The 16,598-nt window shown below is 38.1% G+C and overlaps 1 pseudogene; it reads left to right on the forward strand.

Annotated features, from left to right (window-relative positions):
• Positions 1 to 9,098: 9,098 nt before the first annotated feature.
• Positions 9,099 to 9,979, forward strand: LOC132904144 (uncharacterized; annotated as a pseudogene).
• Positions 9,980 to 16,598: the final 6,619 nt, after the last annotated feature.

Genomic DNA, 16,598 nt, shown 5'->3' on the forward strand with positions numbered 1-16,598 from the left:
CAAACTATTTTTAAAGATGGTTCTGAGTTAAAAGAAGACGAATGTTGCGAAGAGTTTGCTAGGTACTTTCAATCAGTCTATAGCCCGAATCAACCGGAATTGAATGTATGTGCTGCAATCAAAACGGCAGGTGACGCAAACGCCGCTGCGCGTATAAGTGTAGACCAGCTCCAGTTGAGCGATGTAATGCAGTCTTTATCTAGACTCAAACCAAAGCGGTCGGCCGGGCCTGATGGGATCCCCACCTTCCTGTTTAGAGATTGTAGGCTTGTTTTAGCTCAACCGTTGCTATACATATTTAATATGGCTCTAAAATTAGAAAAATTTCCTGATTTTTGGAAATTAACCCGTGTCGTACCGGTGCCAAAGGGAGGCTCAAGTCGAAATGTAGACAATTTTAGACCGGTTGCAGTATTATCTGCACCAGCTAAAGTATTTGACTCAGCGATACAAAAGAGTATTTTTGAGCAAGTTAGTCCTCAACTTTGCGAAGCGCAGCACGGGTTTCGGCCGGGTCGTAGCACCATGACTAACCTATTAAGCCACATGGGTCACATTGTGCCGGTCGATGACGGCGGGGGACAAGTAGATGTTGCATATTTTGACTTCCGCAAAGCTTTTGATGTTGTCGATAATGACATACTATTGGAGAAGCTAGCAGAGGTCGGATGCACTCCACATTTGCTTGAATTTCTGGCTAGCTACATGTCGGATAGGCAGCAATTTGTTGAGTATGCTGGACATCGCTCTTTGTGTTATTTTGTTCGATCAGGGGTAAGTCAAGGTAGTAATTTTGGCCCCCTTGAATTCGTCATTATGGTTAATGATTTGCCTAAAGTCGTCAGTCACTCGCGTTGTTTGTTGTTCGCAGACGACCTAAAGTTATCGCTAGCGATAGGCGACGCGGCGGACTGCGACCGTCTGCAGGAGGATATTAGCCGAGTGGCGGAATGGGCATTAAAAAATCGACTTGATTTCAATATATCAAAGTGTGTAACTTTAAGTTTTACAAAAAGGGTTAAACCAATTCAACACGAGTATGTGATACAAGATGTAGAAATAAAAAGGGTTACAGAGGCGAAAGATTTGGGTGTCCATTTTACAAGCGAACTATCATTTGTAAAACATATCAATATTGTGGTCAGAAAGGCGTATAGAAACTTAGGATTAGTACTACGTAGGACACATGGCTTTAAAAGTACTCAAGCTATAAAAACTTTATATAATGCTATAGTAAGGAGCCATCTTGAGTGTAATGCAGTCATTCAGGCTCCATATGAAGATAAATATAAACAAATGCTAGAGCGAATTCAAAATAAATTTTTAAGATATTTATACCTGAGGCTTTATGGAGTGTACCCTTTTTATCCATTAAGATATCCTACGCTATTTGTGCTCGGTATGGTGGGTTACACACAGTTGAGTGTACGGAGAGACTTAGTTTTGTTACTATATGTATTTAAATTGATTCGCGGAATTAGTTACAACTCGGAGGTGCTAGACTTAATCAAGCTAAATGTCCCAGATAGGTATGTGGGACGTCGGCGCCGGCCGCCGTTGTTGTTGTTACCGGCGTCTCGTACGGGACTGCTGCGGAGCGCCCCGCTGACTCGGGCACTGGCCACTCTCAACGAAATAGCTGGGAGAATAGATATTTTTCATTGTTCTCTGAACGAGTTTACAAGAACTACGATATTTGTTCTATGTTATAATTGTTAATATTGTGTAAGAATTTAATGTATAAGTTGCTTTGTCTATCGCATTGGTTTTTATGACTGTAATGATAGGATAAGTTTTGATGAAATAAATAAATAAATAAATAGTGGGATCTTACGGGCTGATACTTTACTTTAAAATAGTAATATCTTCTAAGATGTTCATTGAAATTAAGTGCTATCAAAGACAGTTGTGTTTACAATTAAATACTCATAATTCATTCAGCGTTCGCGCGCGCCCGGTAAAGACGTCTTGTTGTGTACCTACGCGCGATCGTGAGTTATCGGGATGGAGGCAAATATTGTCAAATGTGCTAACTGTAATATAGTTGTGAATGAACTATTAGCATTTATCCAGAACAAAGCCGACGTTATGGATGAAGACTCGCTAACTCGGATATGCAATGATACATTTTCGGACGGTGACATAGTGACGGCAAAAATGTTACTTTTCGATGCAATACCCGAATCGAATAGGAAAAATAGGAGAAGGAAAGGAAAAAGCCTTCGGGATATTGACGACATTATATGCCTTCTCAAGCAATCTGACCCAGATCGAGTACCTATTTTTGTTGCTCGTGACTTGGCGAAATTGCCGCCTATTACTTTTGACCACATAGACGTGACTAAGTTACTGAAGGATATGCTTATAATGCAGAGTGATTTACAAGCTATTAAGAAAAACTATGCAACTTGCGGGGAGGTAACCGAGGTGAGGAACGAAATCGAAAACTTAAAGCAAGCCTCCTTAATATGTAACAAATTTAATTTTGTTAACAATCGGCGCGGCGCTTATCTAGATAATATGGATTGTTACGACAGTGGACCTATGGCACTGCATACTCCAGTACCAAAAAGTAAGGACTTATCCCCTAAATCCATAGTTATGCAAAGCAAAGCAAATGAAGAAATATGTGATACCGTTGTTGTGGGTAATCATCAGGAATCTGTATCAACGGCTAAGATTTTTAAAAATAATGGAGGTATGCCGGCTATGTCAGCGGCGGATGCGGTCGTCGTGAATGACCACAGCTTCAACGGTGACTATGACTCATCAAGTAAGCCAGAAACTTCAACGTCAAACACAACAACGAAGTTGCCAACCGAAGTCGTGACAGTGACGTGTGACAGTGACAGTGTTTCATATGCCCCTGCAACTGCGAGAGTGACGTGTGACAGTGACAGTAAAGATTTGAAGTTGAGTGTAGATGTTTTGAAGCACAATAAAGGCTCGGATTATTGCGGCAATCAAAAACAAACAGAAGAATGGCAAACAGTAGCTAAGAAGAACCGTAAGAAATTAAGCGGTAACATGGGGATGGCAAAAGTAAGCCCGGATAGTACCTTCAAGGCGGCTGATATTAAAATACCGATATACATATCTAATGTCAGTAAGGATACTCAGGAGTGCGATATTATATCATATATTAGAAGCAAAACACAGGAGAAAGTCTCTTTATATAAAATCAAAAGGCAGTCTGAGAAAAGCTATAACTCATTTAAATTGTATATACTTACCGAAAAATAAACTGGAAATTTTTCTGAATAAAGTGTTATGGCCGTGCGGAATTTCCTTTAGACGTTTTGTAAAGGATAAGCTAAGAATGAGTAGTGGCACTATGAAGCATAATTTCATAAACAAATGATTATGGATAGCAAAACCTTACAAAAGTGTAACCTAATCAGTTTTAATTGCAAATCATTAAAGCGGTCATTTGAAGCTGTGCGGTCATTGTGTGAGAGGTGTGATGTTATTGTCCTGCAGGAGACGTGGCTGTATGACTGTGATATTCCTCTTCTTGGCACTATTCATGAAAGTTTCGAGTATACAGGAAAGTCCTCTATGGATGCGTCGACAATAACACGAGGTCGTCCCTATGGTGGTTTAGCAATACTGTGGAGGAAAGGAGTGTTCCAATCTGTGTCAGTGGTAGGTTGCCACAGTGATCGTCTGTCAGCAATCAAGGTGACGCTGGCTGACAGGCATATTTTGGTTATTAACACTTACATGCCGACCGATGATAACTCGAACTTAATTGAATTTACTGAGTGTCTCAGTGAAATTAGTGCTATAGTTGAATCATGTGATATTGAATGTGTTTATGTGCTGGGAGACTTTAACGCCCACCCCGGGGAGTCTTTTTACTCCGAATTATTGAACTTTTGCGCAGAGGAACATTGGTCTTGTGCAGATATAGATAGACTAAATACAAACAATACCTTCACTTTTATCTGTGAAGCTACTGGTAGTAAACGCTGGCTCGATCACTGTGTGGTTACAGAACAAGCCCGTGAAACAATAACTGATGTCAGTATCTTATATGATGTGTTATGGTCTGATCACTTACCAATGATGATAGAATGTGAACTGAATTTAATTAAACCTAAGTTTGAGGTATCTCAGTATGTACATAATAAAGCTATTTGGGGAGAAAGGGATAATAGGCAAGTTTCTGATTACTATATTTTATGTAATAATATGCTCCAGAACTTTGACTACCCCCTGGAATTAGATTCTTGTTGTAATAGGCATTGTAAACACAAAGAGCATAGGCTCATACTTGACAACATGTATGAAAATATTGTAAATACCTTAACTTCAGCTGCTGAGCAAACACATGTAGAACATAAACGTAGTAAGCATTGTGCTCAAATAACGGGATGGAATAAATATGTAAGGGAGGCACACGGGATGGCCAGGTCTAAATATCAATTATGGTTATGGCATAATCAGCCTATGTCAGGGTCTATATACAATGATATGCGTGCATCCCGTAAGATTTTTAAGAGCAAATTAAAATGGTGCTTATAGAACCAAGAGCAGATTAAACTTGATATCATTGCAGATCACCGTAAAAACAAAGATTTCAAAAAATTCTGGAAAGCAACCAATAAGCTTGATATTAAACCTGGTCTCCCAGGGACTGTTGGTGATGCCAGCGAGCCTAGTGCTATCGCTAACATGTTTGTTGACCATTTTGAGGTGGAGTCGCCCCCTGGTTTATCCAGCGGGGCTGTCGATGATGGAGACTGTTGTGACTCGGACCTCATCCGCTTCTCAGCTGAACAGGTTGATAATATAATTAGCAAAATGACTAGAGGAAAGTCTCCTGGTCACAACGGGCTATCCACATTTCTAGAGTGTTAGCTATGTTCTTCTCCTTGTGTCTGAGTCACTCATACCTCCCACACAATCTTATCAAAACTATTGTGGTGCCAATAATTAAAAATAAAACAGGAGATGTAACTGATAAAAATAATTATCGGCCAATATCATTAGCAACTATCATTGCGAAAGTGCTGGACGGTCTAATAGATGGTCATCTCGAGAACTATTTAGGCCTACACGATGCTCAGTTTGGCTTTCGGTCTAATCTGTCCACCGAAAGTGCTATCTTAGTACTGAAAAATACAGTAACGCCAATCTTTGCTTGCTTCCTGGATTTTTCTCGGGCGTTTGATCTTGTGTCTTATGACATCCTCTGGGAGAAGCTCAGGGAAAGGAAGGTGCCTGCAGAATTGTTGCGCATTTTTCAGTATTGGTATCAGAACCAGTCCAATAGTGTTAGATGGGCGAATCAGTTATCCATGCCCTATAATTTGAATTGTGGTGTGAGACAAGGTGGAATTACGTCACCTAAGCTGTTCAATCTGTACATGAATGACCTGATAGTTGGCCTGAGCAAGAGACATGTCGGATGTCGTGTTGATGATGTGAGTATCAACAATATCAGCTATGCTGATGATATGGTTTTGCTCAGCCCGACTGTCAGAGCTCTCAGGGAACTCATTGGGATGTGTGAACACTACGCCCAGCGGCATGGTTTGCTGTACAATGCAAATAAATGTGAGTTTATGGTGTTTAGGACGGTCTGCGGCAAATGCCCTGTCTCCGTGCCTGACATAAGGCTAAATGGTCATATTTTAAAACGCGTATATCAATTTAAGTACCTGGGGCATATTGTCGACGACCGTCTTAGAGACCATAACGATATGGAGAGGGAACGCAGGGCGCTGGCGATCAGATGCAATATGTTGGCACGTAGGTTTGCGCGTTGTGGTCAGCAAGTTAAAGTTACGCTTTTTAAAGCGTACTGTCAAGTTTTCTACACGTGTAGCCTATGGGCCAATTATACGCAGAGGGTCATCAGTGACCTGCGAATCCAATACAATAATGGATTCAGGGTAATGTTCGAGCTATCCCGCGGGTGTAGTGCATCGGATATGTTCGCTCAGGCACATACCGATGATTTCTATGCTATTTTGAGAAAGAGATCAGCCTCAATGCTTAAGCGAGTGCGGGCCAGTACGAATGCTATCCTAAAAACCATTTGTGGGAGGTATGATTCACCCATTATGAAAACTTGGGTGAACCGATGCATTACGGGCCGAAACATTGTAGCCAAATTATAAATGTTTTATTTTTATTATTTTGTTATTAATATTGATTTATACTAACATAGCCAGTAAGTTAAATTGTTACTAACACTATGGATTGCAAAATCTTGAAATAAAGAATTTATTATTATTATTATTATAATCAACAACAATCTTAAAAGATAGACATAATCAGTTTAAAAGTAGGTAAGAGGTAAAAACAGACAAACATACAAAGGAAGTATTATAAGTAGAATGATACCTATCTATATGTAGGAAGTAGGATAGAGCAGGGCGATCGAAAGATGCGGTCAGGCGGTCACGCGTATTAGAAAAAACGCTGGTTCGCCGTATTAAATGTCTGATTTATATACTGTAAATGGCAATTTTAGTCTACATGAAAAGCCGAAAGTAATAAACATATTTATTTGGATAAGGATTAAGTAATACTGAATTAAAGAAAATTGGTCTCAAAATAACTTATGTTTATAATGAAAAAATAATCTTAAAAAATGAACATAAAAGTGGTTATTGTAAGTAAACCTTAAGAGATAGATATATGCTCTCGCGGACTTTTTTGCGGCAAAAAATGAGTACTTCACATCTTTAGTACATTGTTTTACTATATCTTTGTTGGTTTGCGCAGCGTTCGCGTGGAAAGCTCGCAGATGGCCGACTCATTCAACTTTCACCTGCATTCAATTTAAATGTAAATGCATATTTGACTTGGGACCAACCTTTATTTCCATATGTTTCGCAAAAATTATCCTTCCACACTGACCAGTCTGAATTCACTGATAATTTTATTATCATACTGCTGTACCAATTTAAACACTGTTTTTCTAATAAATATTTTAAAATCTCAATTTTCTTTTCATCTTGTAGTATTTCAAATCTTACACATTCACTCTCAAATTCATTAATCCATTGGTCCGCATTTAATTTATTTGAAAATTTTTCTATCACAAACCTTTCTGCGATTTTTCCAAGATTTTTATGCTCCGTGACACTGTGACAAGTGCTATTGTTAGTCGTAATTGTCTCTCCCGCAATCTCTTCTAAATATTGGTCACCAAATTGTACATTCTCTCCCTCATCTAAGTATATTTTTTTAAATTCGGGTCTATTGGGATCCATACTGAACGTGATTGATGCCTCTTTTTTAGAGAATTTTTTATTTTTGTATATACCTCTGTAGATATTATACCAGTGTGTTTACTTGCAGGCTTTAATTCATCTGGCACATTGTAAATGCGTCCATCCGGTGTCTCAATAGAGGTTATGCCGATAATATTTGATTTTCCATCCGCTGCTCCCATTACCAGAAATTTAAATCGTAGTTTTTCCAGATTAACTAAAAATGTCGTTTTATAATACTGTGTTTTGGAATGAACAGGAACTGAGTTCAATTAAACAAATTGCGTTGCTCTGAAATGACAAAGATTTATTTCAGTATTTGGCTACCTATTTAACTATAATACAAATGTAAAAACTTAAAAATAAAATTACATCAACTCACCTGAAATGACAAAGAAACGACATTCAATGTTTATTCTTTAGATTCTCAATTCCTTTTTATAATAATCAGTAATCCTTGTTATAACAATGTAAATCCCAAATTATCATATCACAATAGCGTCGCCATTTTTACCATCTGTTTTATCGACAGTCTTGGACGCCATTACGTAGTAAGATAAAACAGTATCTTATAATGACGTTTAGAAAAACGCGGCATAATTTAAATTAATGTCGGTTCTTTACATATATATAAACATATATATATAAACTTACATATTTATAAGAACACTCAATTGTCTCATAAATATGTAAGTTTATATAATATATATAATTACTTATTTGATATTGCACATGTCGATGCGCTTCAATTAATAAAGATTGACGAAGATAGGATCTTCTTACAGCGACAGAGAGAGCCAGGTCGGCCTGGTCACTTAGCTGGAGTAGACAAAAACTGGCCGAAAAAGAAGAAAAGGCGCGAGTTGTGAGCATTGAAGAGCAAAAACGGCGTGCTAAACACTTTTCAACTCTGTTGCCTTCAACTTCATCTCATGTTCCTCAAGAAGATTCATCATCTGATTCTGAAAAAAAAAGTACACAAGAAATAATTCCTATATCCGTTGAGAGCACACGACCCGAGTCTTATATTTCTGAAAGGAAAAGTTTCATAACTCCAAAATTGGTTGCTGCATTAGATCGGTGTCAGATAAGTATGAGGAATTCTGTTTATGTAATACAAGCAACAATTGAAGCTCTTGGACATAACATTGATGAATTTCTAATAAGTAAGTCAACAATTCAAAGAGTTCGTACGGAAAAGCGAACAGAGCGCGCAGAAGCAATTAAAGTTGATTTCCAGAACAAGGTTCCAGATACTGTAACCGTCCACTGGGATGGGAAGCTGTTGCCCGCTTTAGATTCACGCAAATGTAAAGAAGAACGTCTTCCGATACTTATTACATATGATGATAAAGAACAACTACTTGCTGTACCTAAATAGGACAACTCTTCAGGTCGTGAACAGGCAGAAGCTGTTTGGAATGCTCTTTTAGACTGGAATCTTGAAGACAAAGTGCAGATGCTGTGCTGTGATACTACTGCTTCAAACACAGGTCGCATTAATGGCGCCTGTATGCTCCTGGAACAGAAATAAGACAGGGAAATGCTTATATTTGCATGTCGCCATCATGTATACGAATTAGTATTGAAAGGCGTATTCGAAACTAAAATTAACCAAATTACGACGAGCCCTGACATCCAATTGTCCAAAAAATTCCAAGAAAACTGGAAAAACATAAACTGTGAGAAAATAAAGAGTCATAAAGAAAAGCTTGTCTGAGTGATGCAAATATTAATGAACTGCTAGAGTTTTACCGGAGTGAATCAACAAAAGATATTGTTAGAGACGACTATCGCGAATTAATAGAGCTTTCAATAAAGTTTCTTGGCGGTGATACAGAAAAATTTAAGATACGGCCTCCATACTCCATGCACCAAGCTAGGTGGATGGCAAGAGTTATTTACTCTCTAAAAATATCATTTCTAAGCACGCAATTCAGAATCGCAAAGAAGGAAAAGGAAGCCCTCCTTGACGTCTGCCTATTCATCGTCACATCTTACGTCAAACCCTGGCTGCAATGTATTTTGGCAGTGAATGCTCCTTACCAGGACCTGCGTTTTAAAAGCCATGAAGGCTTACGAGGCAATTGACAAAAGTATCTCAAAGGCAGCTTTACAGAAGCTCTGTCAGCACTTGTGGTATTTGACCGACGAGGTGTCTATCTTGTCTCTCTTTGATGATAGTGTAGACCAAGAGACTAATCTAGGTTACTAACTTGTCCAAAACGATTCCATCAGCTCTTGGGAAACGGTACATGCCATCAAAAGAAGAACTCTGTGGCCCACTCTATGAAAAAAAAACTCGAAGACTTCGTTTCCACCAAAAGCAATCTTTGTTCACTCGGCTGAAACTTGACGACAGCTTTCTCAACGTGTCTCCTTCTTTGTGGTCAAATAATGCTTCATTTCAACAAGTTAAAATGAAGGTACAGAACTTAAGAGCAGTAAACGATACCGCCGAAAGAGCAGTCAAGTTGATGCAAGACTTTCATGGCTTGATCACTGTCGAAGAGGAACAGAAACAATTTTTATTACGTTGCGTACAAGAACTAAGGCAGATATATCCAGACTGTAAAAAGCAAACTCTGAAAAGGAAATATGAAAAATAAAGCCCTTATTACTATTTACTAATGTTAATATGTTTTATTTATTGGATTGAAATTAAGTTCTTAAATCTCCCTTATCTTCCCTATTTCTCCATACTAGCTTTCAGATTCAAACTTTGAAGCTAAGTCGGCACGGGTTACTATTATCAGATTACAATAATACTTCATATTTAAGACCTATGGGTCAAATCGAAAAAAATCTGTTGTTTACATTAAATACAGTGCTATTTTTAGTTATATCATATCTAGTGTGTATTGCTAATTTCATAATGGATAAAAACATCGAACAAAGAGTTTGTCTTAAATTTTGCATTGCCAATGGAATATCGTGTTCGGAGTCACTGAAAATGTTACAGAAGGCTTACGGTGAATCGACTTTATCAAAAACTCGTGCTTATGAGTGGTACAAAGCGTTCAAAAGCGGTCGAGATGTGATGGAAGATTTGCCTCGCTCTGGTAGGCCATCAACGTCTGCAACTGAAGTTAACATCGCAAAAGTGAAGGAAATAGTGACTGAAAATCCTCATTCAACTTTGAGAGAGATAGCCACCGAACTTTCTGTATCTCACGAGTCGATCCGTACCATTTTAACTAATAATTTGGGTATGAAACATGTTGCCGCTCGGCTAGTCCCAAAAGACCTGAATTTTTTTCAAAAACTCAATCGCATGAGAGTCGCTGAGGACATGCTAGAACGAGTCAATTCCGACCCAACATTCATGAAACGCATTGTTACTGGTGACGAGACGTGGGTTTACGAGTTTGACATGCAAACTAGTCAACAAGCTTCGGAGTGGCGCCTTCCAACTGAACCGAAACCGAAAAAACCACGCCAAAGTCGTTCAAAAGTCAAAGTCATGTTGACTGTTTTCTTTGACTATCGCGGTGTTGTGCACTCGGAATTCTTGCCGGAAGGTCAAACGGTAAATAAGGAATATTATTTGAGTGTTATGCGGCGTTTAAGAGAGCAAATCCGACGAAAAAGGCCAGATTTGTGGAAAGAAAATTCTTGGATTTTGCACCATGATAATGCACCTTCGCACAAGGCCATCATTGTGAACGAATTTTTAACCAAACACTCAACAAATACCATCGAGCAACCACCATATTCACCAGATATGGCTCCAGCCGACTTTTTTCTTTTTCCTAAACTCAAATTACCACTTCGTGGCACCCGTTTTCAATCGGTAGAAGACATAAAAGAGAATTCGCGGCGAGAACTGACCTCAATTCCGGAAACAGCGTTTAAAAAATGTTTTGATGATTGGATTATTCGTTGGCGTAAGTGTATCGTTTCTAAAGGAGCATATTTTGAAGGTGATAAAATAAATTTGGATGAATAACAAACAGTTTGTGTATTATTGATCTTTTCCTGCTACTTTCTTGACAGAGTAGTATATGTACATAAAAATAAGTAAATATTACTAATAGTTCGTTTGTGAAGATAGATAATTTTGAGGCATTTTTTTTAGTAAATTTGCAAGTTTCATTATTCATTCATAATGCTTTATTAGACAGGTATGACTATGCAGGGTATTATAATGCTTTTTACAAAGTATGTTTCATATAGGAATTTATGAAATATACACATTCGAGCTTCGGTTGCATTATGACGCCATCACAAACGATTTTATTGTAGGTATGTCCGTTACAAACTGTTAGTCTCTCTTGACAATGACATTGACACTCATAGATAATTAATCATATGACACATCCCCCCCTTATGTTCTCCCTATCACTTAACTAATATTTCTATTTTATAATATTATTTTAAATCAAAATCTTCCAAATGGACTGGTTTTCTAACAACTCGACCTGCTCTAGTGACTACATCATTACTGCCGGCTGTACCCAACTCTACACTTCTTTGAGATACCACTGGGTCATCTAACACCATCGGAGTCTCCACCCTTGTAGCCTCACTTGGTATACTACCGCACAATCATTCCTCTATTTAAAAAAATTTTTTTTTTTACTTTTTCTTATGTGTTTCTCATTTCTCCTGACTAAATTTCCCTTATCATTCATAACTGTGAACGATCTAGGACCATTTCCTTCTTCCATCACTTTACCTGAAGACCAATACTTGTTATAAGATACATTCTGTATAATCACATCTTCCCCATTTTTAAAAGACCCTTTTAATTTAGAAGTTTTGTTATAAATGGTCCTAGATTTTTCATTATTTTTTAACAATTTTCCTTTAACATCTACACACAACTTGGATTTCAAAAGTTCTTTTGAGCATGATAAGTTTGTTCTTAACAACCTGCTCATTAGCAACTCTGAAGGACAATAATCTTAATTTGCCACTGGACTGGTTCTATAATGCAACATTGCCAGATCAAAACTAGTACCACTCTCTTCACATTTTTTTAACAAACTTTTAACAATTCCAACTGCTTTTTCTGATAAACCATTAGACTGGGAATAATTAAGACTAGACATAATTAATGTAATTTTTTAATGCAAATTGCTTAAACTCAAAACTACCAAATGGCATGTTGTCACTGACTATTATGTATATCTTGGAAATCCATGAGTACTGAAAATTTTCATTAACTTGAGTATTATATTTGAAACTGTTTTGTTTTCTAACCATACCATTTCAATCCATTTGGAAAAATAGTCTACCACCACTAAGAAATCTTTACTTGCATAGTGACTAGTTCAACAAAATCGCCAGAACCGGCGAGTTTCTTTTGTGGACTCACAAGTTCGGCGATTTGAAGAGATCGAGTCGAGGCGCGTCGAAGCGGAGATGATGCATGCGCAGGCCTTGGCCCAGCTTGCTGCTGCGGTCTCTGACTCGGGCGCACGGCTCGCGGCTGCGCTCTCTGACTCGGGCGCAGGGGTCGCGGCTACTTTATTGGATATTGCTGCAGCAATAAGAAATGAAAATAATGAAAGACGAAGGAACGAATAGTTAGACTATAAATATACCTAATTAAATAATTTAATATTTTCTTATATTTTTTTAATATTCCCGGCACCAATACAAAAAAGAATAGGACCACTCCATTTCTTTCCCATGGATGTCGTAAAAGGCGACTAACGACATACTTGTGATTCTTTTTTAGGCGATGGGCTAGCAACCTGTCACTATTTGGATCTCAATTCCATCATTAAGCCGAGCAGCTGAATGTGGCCATTCAGTCTTTTCGGGACTATTTACTCTGTCTACCCCGCAAGGAATATGTATTTATAGTGTATATTATGTATGTATATCTTGTATGTATTTACGCATTTTTTTTTGTAATGTATGTATTTTGTCAGTATGCATGTGCACTTTATCGCACCACCAACCAAAAGTTTTTTTCTGTTTGGTCAGCTGGTTGACTGGTAGCGAATGCCAAACGGCATTAAGTCCGCCTTTTGTACATTTTTGTTTTTTGTGCAATAAAGTTTAAATAAATAAATAAATATAGACGTGACTTTATGTATGTATGTATGTAGATTATATTATTATATTAATAATATATAAATGAAATGCGTCCTGTTATGCTGCATACACAACCGGTGTATGTAAACAGCCTTTACTCCTGAGATGATATTGCAACACATCAAACACGGGCTGCCCACAATTGTCGCACGAGGTTTGCTCTAGCTTCTATCCCCCTTTGCAGCTCTATAGAAGCTCCACCTCTCTCTTGCTGTGCAGGTTCTAAAACAAATCTCGGTATGCTGTTGTCAGTGTTCTCATCTTCCATTATTAAATGAGCCCGGTTACACATATTGTGGAGCACGCAGCAAGCATTTATGATTTTTGCTGCAATATCAGGGTGGTAATATAATACTCTATGCCCCAACAAACATCTCCAACGATTTTTGAGCACTCCAATAGTTCGCTCAACTGTGTTGCGTGCTGTCACATGCATTTTAGTATAATGCTCCTCTGTAAGAACCTGCAGCAGCATCCATGATCGGCGTCATCATATATTCCCTTTGTGCATACACAGAATCCCCTAAAATAGTAGTGTTATTTAAAAAATTTACATAATAAAGTATGGTTAATTTACCTATATCGATATAAAAAAAAATATTTACCAAGTAAAGTTACAGATTCACCAGCATTAATCAATTGTATGAGATGATCTTTTACTGGATGCTGGTTCCAGATAAAACTATCATGTGATGCACCTCCAAATGCTGCATCTACACTTAATATATTTAAGTCCGCGTCACAGATCTGTAACAAAAATAAATTAAAAATAAATAAATAATATATGTAGTGGTAATCTATACTAATCTATACTAATATTATAAAGCTGAAGAGTTTGTTTTGTTTGTTTGTTTGTTTGTTTGTTTAAACGCGCTAATCTCAGAAAGTACTGAACCGATTTGAATAATTCTTTCACTTTTAGATAGTCTATTTATCGAGGAAGGCTATAGGCTACATTTTATCCCGGATTTCCTACGGAAAACGTCAACAATGCAGGTGAAAGTTGAATGAGTCGGCCATCTGCGAGCTTTCCACGCGAACGCTGCGCAAACCAACAAAGATATAGTAAAACAATGTACTAAAGATGTGAAGTACTCATTTTTTGCCACAAAAAAGTCCGCGAGAGCATATATCTATCTCTTAAGGTTTACTTACAATAACCACTTTTATGTTCATTTTTTAAGATTATTTTTTCATTATAAACATAAGTTATTTTGAGACCAATTTTCTTTAATTCAGTATTACTTAATCCTTATCCAAATAAATATGTTTATTACTTTCGGCTTTTCATGTAGACTAAAATTGCCATTTACAGTATATAAATCAGACATTTAATACGGCGAACCAGCGTTTTTTCTAATACGCGTGACCGCCTGACCGCATCTTTCGATCGCCCTGCTCTATCCTACTTCCTACATATAGATAGGTATCATTCTACTTATAATACTTCCTTTGTATGTTTGTCTGTTTTTACCTCTTACCTACTTTTAAACTGATTATGTCTATCTTTTAAGATTGTTGTTGATTATAATAATAATAATAATAAATTCTTTATTTCAAGATTTTGCAATCCATAGTGTTAGTAACAATTTAACTTACTGGCTATGTTAGTATAAATCAATATTAATAACAAAATAATAAAAATAAAACATTTATAATTTGGCTACAATGTTTCGGCCCGTAATGCATCGGTTCACCCAAGTTTTCATAATGGGTGAATCATACCTCCCACAAATGGTTTTTAGGATAGCATTCGTACTGGCCCGCACTCGCTTAAGCATTGAGGCTGATCTCTTTCTCAAAATAGCATAGAAATCATCGGTATGTGCCTGAGCGAACATATCCGATGCACTACACCCGCGGGATAGCCCGAACATTACCCTGAATCCATTATTGTATTGGATTCGCAGGTCACTGATGACCCTCTGCGTATAATTGGCCCATAGGCTACACGTGTAGAAAACTTGACAGTACGCTTTAAAAAGCATAACTTTAACTTGCTGACCACAACGCGCAAACCTACGTGCCAACATATTGCATCTGATCGCCAGCGCCCTGCGTTCCCTCTCCATATCGTTATGGTCTCTAAGACGGTCGTCGACAATATGCCCCAGGTACTTAAATTGATATACGCGTTTTAAAATATGACCATTTAGCCTTATGTCAGGCACGGAGACAGGGCATTTGCCGCAGACCGTCCTAAACACCATAAACTCACATTTATTTGCATTGTACAGCAAACCATGCCGCTGGGCGTAGTGTTCACACATCCCAATGAGTTCCCTGAGAGCTCTGACAGTCGGGCTGAGCAAAACCATATCATCAGCATAGCTGATATTGTTGATACTCACATCATCAACACGACATCCGACATGTCTCTTGCTCAGGCCAACTATCAGGTCATTCATGTACAGATTGAACAGCTTAGGTGACGTAATTCCACCTTGTCTCACACCACAATTCAAATTATAGGGCATGGATAACTGATTCGCCCATCTAACACTATTGGACTGGTTCTGATACCAATACTGAAAAATGCGCAACAATTCTGCAGGCACCTTCCTTTCCCTGAGCTTCTCCCAGAGGATGTCATAAGACACAAGATCAAACGCCCGAGAAAAATCCAGGAAGCAAGCAAAGATTGGCGTTACTGTATTTTTCAGTACTAAGATAGCACTTTCGGTGGACAGATTAGACCGAAAGCCAAACTGAGCATCGTGTAGGCCTAAATAGTTCTCGAGATGACCATCTATTAGACCGTCCAGCACTTTCGCAATGATAGTTGCTAATGATATTGGCCGATAATTATTTTTATCAGTTACATCTCCTGTTTTATTTTTAATTATTGGCACCACAATAGTTTTGATAAGATTGTGTGGGAGGTATGAGTGACTCAGACACAAGGAGAAGAACATAGCTAACACTCTAGAAATGTGGATAGCCCGTTGTGACCAGGAGACTTTCCTCTAGTCATTTTGCTAATTATATTATCAACCTGTTCAGCTGAGAAGCGGATGAGGTCCGAGTCACAACAGTCTCCATCATCGACAGCCCCGCTGGATAAACCAGGGGGCGACTCCACCTCAAAATGGTCAACAAACATGTTAGCGATAGCACTAGGCTCGCTGGCATCACCAACAGTCCCTGGGAGACCAGGTTTAATATCAAGCTTATTGGTTGCTTTCCAGAATTTTTTGAAATCTTTGTTTTTACGGTGATCTGCAATGATATCAAGTTTAATCTGCTCTTGGTTCTATAAGCACCATTTTAATTTGCTCTTAAAAATCTTACGGGATGCACGCATATCATTGTATATAGACC

Source organism: Amyelois transitella, chromosome W (genome assembly GCF_032362555.1).
Source record: "Amyelois transitella isolate CPQ chromosome W, ilAmyTran1.1, whole genome shotgun sequence".
NCBI classification, from domain to species: domain Eukaryota; kingdom Metazoa; phylum Arthropoda; class Insecta; order Lepidoptera; family Pyralidae; genus Amyelois; species Amyelois transitella.